Source organism: Haliotis cracherodii, unplaced genomic scaffold, assembly GCF_022045235.1.
Source record: "Haliotis cracherodii isolate W230 unplaced genomic scaffold, xgHalCrac1.p SCAF_4, whole genome shotgun sequence".
In the NCBI taxonomy this organism is placed as follows: domain Eukaryota; kingdom Metazoa; phylum Mollusca; class Gastropoda; order Lepetellida; family Haliotidae; genus Haliotis; species Haliotis cracherodii.
The window spans coordinates 33,566,152-33,580,041 of NW_027266297.1; the positions used below are offsets into that span (position 1 = coordinate 33,566,152).

Genomic DNA, 13,890 nt, shown 5'->3' on the forward strand with positions numbered 1-13,890 from the left:
GGGCTTTGTGTCAAAATGATTATCATTAAAAATTCTTGAAAAAATTCTATGAAATTGTAAGGTGACAAGTAAATTGCTTTGAGTTGCGTTTTCCGAGCATGCTGGGCAAACCCATGTGGTAACAATGAATTAGGAGATTGACCTGCTGTGTTTCAAACTAGAGATTAGACCTCTCAAACTGGAAACAAAAAATAAAAGATAAAATTTTCTACATCAAACAAACAGTAAATATTTCTTTTTGTCATAGGGCCTAATTACAATATCTTGTAACATACCAAAAAAAACCACTTCTGTGAACCATTAAAGTCTTGTCTTGTGTACTACTTTCAGAAACACATTCTATGATAGTGAAAATGTTCTTAATCAAGTACAAAGAAAAAATGTTGACTTTCTCAACATTTTCTGGAGTAAGTTGTCAACAATTAAAAAAGCAAATTTTCATTGTTTCAAAACAATGTAATTGATTGACAATTCCCAGCAGTCCCTAGGTCCTTGTCATAACAGTCCTCATGTTTCAGTCTCCCCGTTCCTCATGTTTCAGTCTCCCCGTTCTTCATGTTTCAGTCTTCCGTTCCTCATGTTTCAGTCTCCCGTTCCTCATGTTTCAGTCTCCCCGTTCTTCATGTTTCAGTCTCCCGTTCCTCATGTTTCAGTCTCCCGTTCCTCATGTTTCAGTCTCCCGTTCCTCATGTTTCAGTCTCCCCATTCCTCATGTTTCAGTCTCCCGTTCCTCATGTTTCAGTCTCCCGCTGTTCCAACACATGACCACAGGAAGAGGGCATGTCTGTAGTCTCATCACTGTCACCAAATCAGGCAACATTCAAAGAACTTTGCTCCACAATATTTGGGCCATTTCCAGCATCATTCCAAATGTCATCAATGCCGTGTGTGAAATCTAGGGATGTCGTCATATATTGTTATATCGATGTATTGGTAAACGCATATGATGCTGATGTTGTATGATGTTGTATCAATATAAATTAATGAATATTTTGATACTAAATCAACATTTCATGGCCACAGAAATGTTATCCTTTATTAGTGAGTGAGTATGGTTTTACACTGCTTTTAGCAATATTCCAACAATATCACGGCCGGGGACACCAGAAATGGGCTTCACACATTGTACCCATGTCGGGAATAGAACCCAGGTCTTCAGCGTGACGAGCGAACGCTTTAACCACTAGGCTACCCGACCGCCCCTTTCATTTATTAAGATTACCATGGCTATGTTGGACAATGATAAGGCAGAAGATTCTTATTAAAACTTTCAACTGATCTGCCTGGTTCAACTTAGCCTTAAATTGTTTAAGTGCAGGTCTACATATGTAATTTTTATCTATGCACATACAGAATAATTAATTATTTTATTAATCATTTCACAGCAATACTTTTAATTCGATATATCAATACAGAAATTTCAGTGACATTTCTAGTGAAACCGAGACATTATCTGCGTAATTAGTGAAAACAGTTACTGCAAGAATGTATACATCATAAACATAACAGACAATTGGTCATTACAGTGAGTGAGTGAGTGAGTGAGTGAGTGAGTGAGTTGGGTTTAACGCCACTTTTAACATTATTCCAGTTATATCACCACATGTCGTGGGAGGAAAGCCCGAAGTGATGCAGGTCTCAGACGTTTACAACTTTGGAGAAACCAACGAGCACTGGTATGGTGCTGACAAACCCAAAAACAATCTGAGAAACGAACCTACAATCATAGGTTTGTGCAACAGCGAACTGAGGTGCTTCAAACAAACAGGCCATCCATGCCCCCCTGGTCATTACAAGGAGCTGTGTGAACAACAACTTCATTATTACACATGCACAACTTTTCAGGGCTACTTCTTCCCCTTTCATCAGACAAGAAGTGGCCCTGAAACATTGTGTATGTGCAATGTCATGGTTACATCCAATGTGTAAATGCCTCCAGAGACTCCCATGCAAACTGCAGTGTTTGAATCAAACTTCCCAGAACTGACCATAGACTCCATGTTAAATCAATTTAAACTTCTGTCGTTGAGCACCCAATGACATAAATAAATAAAATAACCAACTGTTGCTGTAATATTCAGAGAGCAAAAAATAAGGGAGCAAGATAAAAAAACAACTTGCATGATGTCAGTATACTTATTTGTTTCCATGAGTATATAGTCAAAGTACACAAATTCCAGACATTGAACAATTATTCTGCTGATGAACAACTAAATAAGATATTAAGCACATGGCCAAAACTTATCTATCATAGATTGTGGAATATATTTCTTCATCAATAGTAGTCACGTGAGTTGATAAAATGCATAACACCCATTTAACACTGTGTTCCTCAATGAAGCTGTCAAGACTAAATTTGTAAATGACAGCTTCAAGCTTAGCAGCCACCTCTGACTCGACATCTCATGTCTGGGGACTTCCTGAAACTACTTGACAATTTTGTTAAAGTGGAGCTGTCATGAATGAGCTTTTAAATGAAAGTTTGAATCTTACAAACTGTCAGTCAAACTTTACTTTGAACCCATGTTTCTGTTTCCTTCATGTAGGACTTAAGAACTCATACCATGCCTCAACCTAAACAAACTATGGATTGGTTGGCACAATAATGCAGTAGTCATAATAAAGCAGTATTTCATCAGTCAAGCAGTACCTTGCCTTTGACTACACAAACTGTGGATTGGTTGGCACAATAATGCAGTAGTCATAATAAAGCAGCATTTCATCAGTCAAGCAGTACCTTGCCTTTGACTACACAAACTGTGGATTGGTTGGTACTATAAAGCAGTATTTCATCAGTCAAGCAGTACCTGGCCTTTGACTACACAAACTGCAGCAGTCATCAGTCAAGTAGTCATCAGTCAAGTAGTACCTTGCCTCAGAAAGTTTACACAAGTCAAATCGAAAAATGATGTAGAGAAATTAGCAACTGATTCCTGAAGAAGTGAAGTTATTCACAACCAGTTTCCTGCATAAAATATGTCCATTATCCATGCTTTGTGACCATAGTAACATCTAACAAAATGGCAGACGATTATAAAGTTGTTAAAGATGTACATGGAAAAGCTTCTCTATTCATGTTCCTAACAAATTACAGATGAAATAACGCATGCCATATATTGTGGTACGTATCACTATACATGAATCATTATTGCAACAAATTTCTATCTCAAACTCAGACCAATACCCTTCTCTAGTTGGCATTATATCAAAATATGTCAGCAGGCAAGTAGTACCATGTTTCCAGCTCCACTCAATCAAACTTGTTTTAACATACAACAGAACTACTGAATGGAAATGTAAGTCTTCACTGATCTGATTAAGGTCTATAAGGATGTTAGTGAACTTTGAAAATTTGAACGGTTAAAAAAAGGAAACAAGTCTGATTTTCAACTGCAGTGAAGCAAAAGCTGATATTACACGGCTGCGGTTTCAACTCCTTGAGATCAGCACATTTGTTTTGCATAATAAGTGTTTTGGAGACTTCATAAATGTCAAGCGATGACAGTGATCTAATGACAATATAAATATTCATCAATTCAGAACAATGGTGACATGTTTTTTTATCAACATTTATGCTTCAACCTTTTTTCACATGCTTGGGCTTGATGTCCAAATGTTATCTTCATTACACTGTGTCAGTATATAAAAAAAAGTTCACTTCATCTCAAATTTAGCCTCAGAATCAAATTAAAACCGAAGATAAGATTTACTTTTAATAAAAGAAACTGACTGAGTAATTTTCTAATCTAGACATAAATTCATAAGCACATAGCCGACGTGTTTCATGAGAAGTGTCATACAATCTCTGCTTGAGAGAACCAGTACTTTGTGCACATGTTGCAGATCACTGGATCACCAAGCTACCAAGAGTTACCTCCCCTTTCCCAAACTTCCTGTTCATTTCAATACTGCAAGAACTCACTTATCTTGATTCCTTCAGGTTAGAATGTGTTCATCAACTCATACCATGAACTTAAGCAAACAAACAAAACCCTTGCATCACTAATATATAACACAACTATATGGGCATATATTAGGAGATATACTTATAAGGAGAACATGTTAAATTCAAATAATATATATTTAATTTTCTTACCTTCAAATCACTGCACCTTGTTAAAGTTGTTGTGAGAGTTCCAACAATCACAGACTTGATCAGCTTTCTTGTCTTGGAGAAAATTCTCTTCTTTCAACTTGATCTTCCACAATCACATGAACAAATGTGACATGATACGTGTCGATTCACGCCGTAATATATACAAGATGTGGGTACATGTTACGTGCATGTGTTACGATGATGAAATAATTTCCTAAAAGTTGTTAATTATCATTTCAACAAAGCTTTTTATTCCTGTAGAAGTGAGACAACCAAGGTTTGGCCAACTTGATGACTCTGCACACAGCTGTTAGACATGTTAGCGGTGACATTACATAAAAAAAGACCATCTGTCTTTCGCCTCTTTGAGTACATGGTAAATGTTTTACAAAGATTTTTTTTAATTTTCCCGAAAACCAATTATAGACCCAGCAAAATCTGAAGCATTAGCCGTTTGACAATTATCCGTCTTTGTCTTTTTAGAAAAAATGTTTCACCAGTTTGCTTATTCAGGCCCTGAAACGCAACAACTGCGAGACCGGCGCCGTCAGTCACGTCTGTTAGGGAATAAATGCGTGCTCTGTACATGGGGGCTGACTCTGGTTCCTCAACACAGACATAACATTAATATCATTATGGAGGCAGAGTATTCATCATAGTCCTGTTCAATGTTACAGATACCATATTCACTGTAGTACAAGTAAACTGAACAAAGCAACTTTACAGATTTTAATACTTTAGGGCATACTGAATCACAGAGGCTTGACCAAAATCAAATTTGAAAAACGGATATAGCGTAAAACAGACGATAAAAAATGGATTGCCAAGTCGTCACCCCCAAATAAATTCGCCACTGGGGTTAAAACGGGTTCCGTTGTTTGTCACGATGCAATATTTCAATGATCAGGCGATTGCCAAGTCTGCCGGCTGTCCCCTCAGAATTTTTTAATCGCATTACAGGGCTTTTCTGTTTGCTCCTCCGTTTGATTACCGTGTCCCGACTTATGCCAAGAGTTAGCAACAACATAGAAGATGCCCACAGTTGTCCTCTCAGGGGATTAATTCCTGACATGCATTCATTGTGAGGAATTGGACCGAAAGTAGCAGGTGGTTTATTGTACCCAAACTGGAAGCCAGTCATAAAAAATAGTTACAGAGGTTTGATTTAGAAGCTTCAACTTCAACAGTTTCACTTGGACATTAAAATACTTCCTTTGAATGTTATGATTTTTTTTCTCTCAGAAATTGACTTAATACCTCTAGGAAAATTGATATTCATAACCAAATCACAATCAATTTTTTCATTTTACTTGCCCTTTAGCACCCCTCTCTAATTAGCACCCTTCTCTAATAAGCACCCCTCTCTAATAAGCACCCCTCTCTAATAAGCACCCTCTGAGCATAGTCAAGACCAATCTGTAAGTTAGTGAGTTGGGTTTAACGCCGCTTTTAACAGTATTCCAGTTATTTCACGGCGTATCAGCGTAATGTGGGAGGGAAGCCCGAAGTGATGCATGTCTCGGACGTTTACCACTTCGGTGAAAACCACAAGCACGGGTATGGTGCTGACAAACCTATAAAAACATAATTTGGGTGAACCAGGATTCCAAACCACAATCATAGGTTTCTGGTGTGCTGAGGGGACGCATCTCTGCACAGCGAATCGCAGCGCCTTGGACGACAGCCATCCGTGCCCCCCCAATCTGTAAGTAATCTTCACAAGCACCCCCTACTAAAAACAGGCAATTTACATGACAGTCCATAATGTTCTTGTGTATATTACAGACTGTTTACAGAAAACACAAGCACAGATGCAGCATATATTGGCCAGTAACTATTAACAAAAAGACTTTGTTTTAAAAAATTTAGCGGAAGTGAACAAATTTATTCATGTATTTATTGTTGAATATGGTTTTAATTGGCTCAATTTGTATTCTGCACCCAGTAACATTACACTTGCTGGAATTCATTTGAATTTAAAAACTGTTTTGGTGAGGGATGGAAAGTCATTTTTCCTGTTTTCACTAAGATATACAATTACCAAAGGACAAGGTATGATAACGGCCCTTGTGCATATTTAAGACATGTGGAAAATATTTACAAATCATCATGAAAGTTATAACTGTTCATATGAATGATAAACATATGGTAAAAATCATTTCAGGTCAGGGACATGCTCAAATGTGGATTTTCTAGGGGAGTTGCTTTCTGTGAAAAAAGTTTGCAAACAGCACAGAAAAAACAGTATTATTGCTCATATTACATTGTCTTCTGACAACAATCGATGCTAACTTTTCATGTTTGGCTGGGTCTCTTATTTATTTTCGGGAGAGTAAAAAGTAATTTTGAAGCTTTTGTTTTAAACGCGAATTACCACCATCAATAAATCGACAAAACATTATGACTTCCAGTCTGTATGAAATGGAGTGTGTGCATGAAGAGAAATATAAGTTGTACTTACCAACAGTTGAAACTTTTTCAGCAAACTTCAAACTTTGGTTCAGAAAAATTCTGAGAATCCATTCCCTGCACATAAAACAAACTGTATCAGAAATAAAATATCCAAACACTACATTCTTGTATAATTGAGTGCCAAACAGCTGTAATTAACATTCTCCATGCAATCATTAACAGAATTATCCTGGTGCAGAGTGAGAGAACGTGTGTACAGGGATGCTACGCTACATGTCAATATTACCTACTTTCTGCATGTTTAGCACTGCTGAGTGTGGTGTCTCGCTGCGGTTAGCAATATTCCAGCTGTATCACGACAGGGGACACATGTAGGGAGTCGTCCACAGGATAATTAAGTCAACGCTTCACTTAAAGGAGTCCAGGTTCAAGGTATTCAGCAGTTCAAGCAAATTGTATAAAGTCCCTCAAACATGAGAAGCCAATGCAGTGGAAGAAACTAACAGTTTTAGTCCACTAGTTCTTATGATGATAACATATAGCAAAACCCTTAAAAATGGTTCTATTTTCCAATTTCTACTAGTCCTTATGATACCTTAGCTACTGGGCAGTTTGACAAGGACTACAGGACTAGTGCCAATTTGTAATGTTGTAATGCTTTAGGGGACCGGCTTCTAGGAAAACTGCTCCACAAAGTTAGTACTCACTTGACAATTAGATCTGAAGAAAAAATTACAATCATTATCAAAATCTTACTAGGCTGAAAACATTTGCCGAACTTAAGGTCCAAAGGTCCAAAACACTAGGGCTGCAACGAATACACTATGAGGTGAATACGATTTGTATCATGAATATAGGTTAACGAATACGAATAATAATTCAAGAATACAATAACCATGATAACAAGTCAGCAGTTGATGTATCATTTGTCATATTCAACATGTTCAGTGAGGCAACAACAACATAAATTATTTGACATGGTTTGTTAATATTTAATATATTTTTAAATATATTATTCATTTATATACTGCATTTATCCAGGTACTAGTATCTGCTCAAATGCAACATTGACCAGTGACCACAATACTGTCAAATTAAATAGTATAAGAGTGTTGTCTTATGAACATGATGAAGAAATCTATACATAAAATATGTTCTTATGGGTATTTTTTTAATGTACGCGAGTGAATCGTAACAGCCCTACAAAACACAACCATGATGTCCGTATTCAAACATCACCATTGAAGACCCATTTCCTTTTTGTTTCATTTTTAGCCACAGCAGTGCACCCAGCAGTACTTATCCAGAGGAGTGGACTTTAGGTGTCATTCTTCCTTTGCATAAAAAGGGTAATGTAAATGACACTACAGTAATCATGGTAATTACAGACCTATTACTCTTTAAGAAATATCTGGTAAAATCTTTTCTAAAATTATATGCTCTAGACTCACCAGTTGGGCAACTGATGGAAATGTTATTATCCCTGAACAAGCAGGTTTTAGAAAGGGGTTTCAAACTGTGGATATTATATTTATACTTCAAACTATTATTGATAAATATCTAAGATTATATAAATGTAGACTATACTGTGCCTTTATTGATATAAAAGCAGCCTTTGACTCTGTGTCACATAATGCTCTGATTAACAAACTTTGGACTGGTAATATTAAAGGTTCTGTTTTTAGATTACTTAGAAATATGTATGAAAATGTGAAATCATGTGTGTCTCTGAATCCTGGATTTACTAAATTCTTTGACTGTTCATTTGGAGTTAGACAGGGTTGCCAGTTGTCACCATTTTTATTTTCATTCTTTATTAATGACACTGTAGATTTTTTTTAAACAAGATAAGCAATGGTGTATTAGTATAGGTGCTCTACAGTTATTTATGCTTCTTTTTGCAGATGACATTGTAGTAATAGATAGTACAGTTATTGGTCTTCAAAAGATATTAAATAAACTTTCCCAATGTTGTGATAAATGGCAGCTGCAAATAAATAATGTCAAGAGCAAAGTAATTGTCTTTCGCAAAGGTGGCCAATTGAAGAAATATGAATTGTTTTCTCTAAATACATGTCCGCTTGAAATTGTTTCAGTGTATAAATATTTAGGTGTACATTTTTCAAGCTCTGGTTCATGGTTTAATACACGGAAGACTTTAACACTCCAGGCCAACAAAGTTTTGCATTATTACCATTCACAACCTTCATTTGATAAATTTTGCACTCTTATGTCTTGCCAAAATGAACAGGTTATTAATAAATTAGCTAAATATATTTTTCTTGCTTTCAAGAAATGACAACAGTTTTTCAAATGTATGCAATAATTCAATTGTTTCACTATGTATACCCCTTATATTATCTGGCGCCTGCTATTGTTGTATCCATATTGTATAATGGGCCGGTGGCCTCTTTACTGAAATAAACTAACTCACAGTGCGCCCAGCAGGGTGTTTACCAGTCCTTGCAAACTTGATTAAGTCCCTCGTATACAACCTTTTGTCCGCAAATTCAAAGTTTATATATAAAGTGCATCAATCTATCATTTAATGGTTACTCTCACTACACAGCAACAATGTCTAGTTTTCCCAGTTGGTATTAATCACAGTGCCCAAGTTTCTGGTATCAGTTATGTCTCAGTTTCCCCGCTGGTATTAGTCATGTTTCAGTTTCCCACTTGGTATCAGTTATGTCTCAGTTTCCCACTTGGTATCAGTTATGTCTCAGTTTCCCACTTGGTATCAGTTATGTCTCAGTTTCCCACTTGGTATTAGTCATGTTTCAGTTTCCCACTTGGTATCAGTTATGTCTCAGTTTCCCAGCTGGTATTAGTCATGTTTCAGTTTCCCACTTGGTATCAGTTATGTCTCAGTTTCCCACTTGGTATTAGTCATGTTTCAGTTTCCCACTTGGTATCAGTTATGTTTCAGTTTCTCCCTTGGTATTAGTCATGTTTCAGTTTCCCACTTGGTATCAGTTATGTCTCAGTTTCCCACTTGGTATTAGTCATGTTTCAGTTTCCCACTAGGTATCAGTTATGTCTCAGTTTCCCAGCTGGTATTAGTCATGTTTCAGTTTCCCACTTGGTATCAGTTATGTCTCAGTTTCCCCCTTGGTATTAGTCATGTTTCAGTTTCCCACTTGGTATCAGTTATGTCTCAGTTTCCAAACTGGTATTAGTCATGTTTCAGTTTCCCACTTGGTATCAGTTATGTTTCAGTTACCCACTTGGTATTAGTCATGTTTCTGTTTTCCACTTGGTATTAGTCATGTTTCAGTTTCCCACTTGGTATCAGTTATGTCTCAGTTTCCCACTTGGTATCAGTTATGTCTCAGTTTTCCACTTGATATTAGTCATGTTTCAGTTTCCCACTTGGTATTCGTCATGTTTCAGTTTCCCACTTGGTATCAGTTATGTCTCAGTTTCCTACTTGGTATCAGTTATGTCTCAGTTTCCCACTTGGTATTAGTCATACCAATTATAAAATTATATTTTTTGTTCTGCTAGGCATTGTTTTACATCCAGGGATTAAGATTACCTTGTGTATTTTCTCGTAAACTAAGCTGGAAACAGCAATCAGCTGTACACACGTTTTCTTGGAATCTACCAGTGATTCGGTCAAGACACAACCAATGATATAGCTTTACAGGGTTTTAAATGCAAGGATCGGCAAAAGTTGTATCTGAAACTATTTTTTTTATCAGGAATAATATATCCCAATATCTTGTTAATTTAGTTGCAGCTTTCACAAAACATATTTAAAAAATAATATCCCCTAAGCAAAGTTATTGCCGGTTATTATTTTTCACATGGAACCAGTCTGACCAGTCACCATCAAGGCTCCCGCGCACGTGATCACGTGATCGTGAGAACTACGTGTTGACATAGAGTCGTCAAACTATAACAAATATGACTTTTAATGAGTCAAAGTTTGGCATTTATGTTATATGTATCCATTCTGTCAACTTCATTTCAAGGTGTCAATAGCGGTAATCTCACCGTGGTTGCTGTTAATAACGGTGAGTTGTGCGATCTTCCTATCGCTTCACACACAATTTCACCAAAATTAATTAAAACAAAATTAAAAGGAATTTTGAATAAAATTAATGAAATAAGTTACATACATATGTCCAGATATACAAAGAACACTTTTTATAGCCAGACAGTGCAATTACATGATTAATTACTGTACTTCAGTATGGATTTGTTGACATGGTATTTCCGGTGTTACGTGCTCACGGTAATATCTTTCCATGGGGAAAAAAACCCATCAAAACTCATTATTTCGTGTATAATGTGCACCCCCTTCCACACAGCTGTGTTTTTTGGAAAAAAGTGCGCACTATACTCAAGAAAATACGGTAAATAAGTCCTCTTGTCTAATTGTAATGACAAGTACCTATCTCCGAAAATAACGATCATCCAAGATGAATGTCCAGTGTCAATGCCTCCGGCTATCCACGGCACCATTTGTACCCATGAGGGGAATCAAACCCAGGTCTTCTCCATAGTGAGTGTACACACTCTCCACTAGGCCAACCAACTCACTCTCATGATGTACTATCACTGCCTATTCAAATACAATACAGATGCAAAGTTAAAAGAGCAAAAGAATCCTGATGAATCCTGCAAACAACATGCATAAGGAAAAGGTTAACCTCTCAATACACTAAAAAAATAATCTGTATTTTTTTATCAGTGTTTATCAAACTTGACATTGAGGCATCAGCTTAACGTTCCTATTTACGACAGACCCTTTTAATATGCTTGGGACATGAGAACAACTAAACACTTTTGACATAACTCATGGCTGATGTACACTTTACACACAGTGTATGTATTCTGTCCAATTTTTGTTTGCCTCAGAACCACTCTAAAGACACCTTAGTCGATACTTCACTTTGCATAAAGCAATCCCTTTAACCAGCCAATAAATCTCACATCTCTCTCAAGTCAAACATTCAAATTTATGAAAAAAGTTAAAACTCCTTGACAAGCCTAAACTTGACATGTCCTCCCCAAACAGACTCACATAAACAGTCCACACTTTTTCTGTGCACCGTTTTACAATTCTCATTTCTCAACATGTTTATGCCACTGACAAAAACAACACATATGGTGGCAATTTCACAACATCAAGCTCTTACCAAAGGCGATAACACCGACGACTAATATGCCTGCATATCATAAGAGAACATGGCTGTTGGACCCATTCAGAGACATGCTGTGCCTTTCTGAAAAACTCATTCAGGATTTTGTCAATTTTGATTGAGTGCATATATGAATGCATTACTGTCAATTATTTGAAATATATCGTTTAAAGCAACCCTGTGCCTCTTATTAAGGGATTACATATGCATGCTTTTGATCATTTAGATGTAAATATGGATGTATGTTCATTTAATGCAAATTACATCTGATATGAATGTTTGTTTCTTCACCCATACATCTTTATAAATCTGTATAATAATGATAATAATTATCGTAATCACATTTTCCTTTATCTATCCTGATCAGGAGCAGGACTCCGATCTAGTCCCTATGTAAACTAATGGTTAAAGCTTTGGCTTCACAGACCAAAGACCAGGTTCCATTCCACACATGGGTACAATGTGTGAAAAGCCATTCTTTGAAACCCCTGCAACAATATAGTTGGAATATTGCTAAAGTGGCGACCCCGTGGAGATTCAGCGAGAGAAATTGGCACTAGTCCTGTAGTCCTTGTCAAACTGCCCAGTAGTTAAGGTATCATAAGGACTAGTAGAAATTTGCCATTTTAAGGGTTTTGCTATATGTTATCATTATAAGGACTAGTGGAATAAAAATGTTAGTTTCTACCGCTGAGATTCCAGGTTTGAATAGACCCCCAGCAACTTACGTTGGTTGTAAAGGTCAACTAAATGGATTGGGTGGTCAGACTCAGTGACTTGTTTGAATACATGTGATCATACCCCCAAAGGCTGATCATTGCTCACAATATCAATCACTGGCAGGAAGTTCTTATACATTGAGGGCTCAGATGAGGTAGTGGTTTGGAATGTTTATCAGTGCCAATCTCAAGATTTCCTGTGAATGTCCTGTGGCAAGTTAGTGATAAGAGAGATTGAGCGGGTGACGTCACTTCCCAAATGGATCTAGGTGGTGAATGGATCTATGGTATTGAATACAACAGAATAGAGATACAATACAAAGAATAACCTGTGCTGCCGTGGAGAGGAGTCTGCCACAAATTACAATCCAATCAAAGATAAGAGTCCAACCATTGATTTGGGTCCTAACAAAGATCAGAGTCCTACAAATTATCAGAATCCTACCATGGATCACAGTTCTATGAAGGATCTGAGTCCTACCATGGATCGCAGTTCAACAATGGATCGCAGTTTAACAACAGATTGCAGTTCTACCACGGTTCACAGTTCTACCACGATCACAGTTCTACAACAGATTGCAGTTCTACCACGGTTCACAGTTCTACAATAGTTTGCAGTTCTACCACGAATCACAGTTTTACCAAGGATCTGAGTCTTACCATGGTTCGGAGTCCTAAAAATGCCCAAGACTTGCTCTGTGACACATTTACTCATTACCTTGCTTCTACACATGAAAGCAGAGCAGAAAAACAATTCCTTCATAAGACTGATTTTAATAAATTGCACTTCTTAGTATAATAATCATGTGACCTTATGAACTGAAATCATAAATAAAAAATGTCTTCTGGTAATTAACATTGCAAAAAGGTCTGCTTAGACGAGGCAGCTGCTCTCAAAAGTTCAGAAACTTCCTGACAGATAGAACTGAAGCTGCACCATATATCTTATTACCAAAGTTCCACAAGACCCGTGGGGTTTCCGGGTACGAATATAGGTGCCCAGCAAATTACGCCTTCTAAAAATCCTGAACAGGAATTTCCTCTTTTTATGCAAAGAATCAGTAATGCTGTAACATCAAATAGAAAAAGGACAAATACTATCTTTCCTTACAAAATATGTAACTTAAGCATCGTTAAATCACGATTTTTCATAGGTAAATCAAAAATATTTTCATCCTATTTACAAAATCATTTTTCATATACAGTATCACCTGGTTATAATGCCACCTCTTCTACATTGGAAACTATGGCATTATAACCAGGTTGGCATTATAACCAGGTTGGCATTATAACCAGGGTGATATTATAACAAGGTACATTGGAAACTATGGCATTATAACCAGGTTGGCATTATAACCAGGTTGGCATTATAACCAGGGTGATATTATAACCAGGGTGATATTATAACAAGGTACATTGGAAACTATGGCATTATAACATTTAAAACATGTACCACACTTTCTTGCATAAGTATTCTGTCATCATATAATTATGTTATTCATGATACCTGTCA

At 36.8% G+C, this 13,890-nt stretch overlaps 1 protein-coding gene across 3 annotated transcripts in view; it reads right to left on the minus strand.

Moving 5' to 3' along the window:
* The window catches only part of LOC139479088 (heparan sulfate glucosamine 3-O-sulfotransferase 1-like), a 275,458-nt gene that overhangs the window by 222,441 nt on the left and 39,127 nt on the right, over positions 1-13,890 (minus strand). For all 3 annotated transcript variants that reach the window (XM_071261845.1, XM_071261846.1, XM_071261844.1), the window contains exon 2: positions 6,558-6,622. The gene's annotated coding sequence lies outside the window, so the exon portion shown is untranslated. The remainder of the gene's footprint in view (positions 1-6,557; positions 6,623-13,890) is intronic.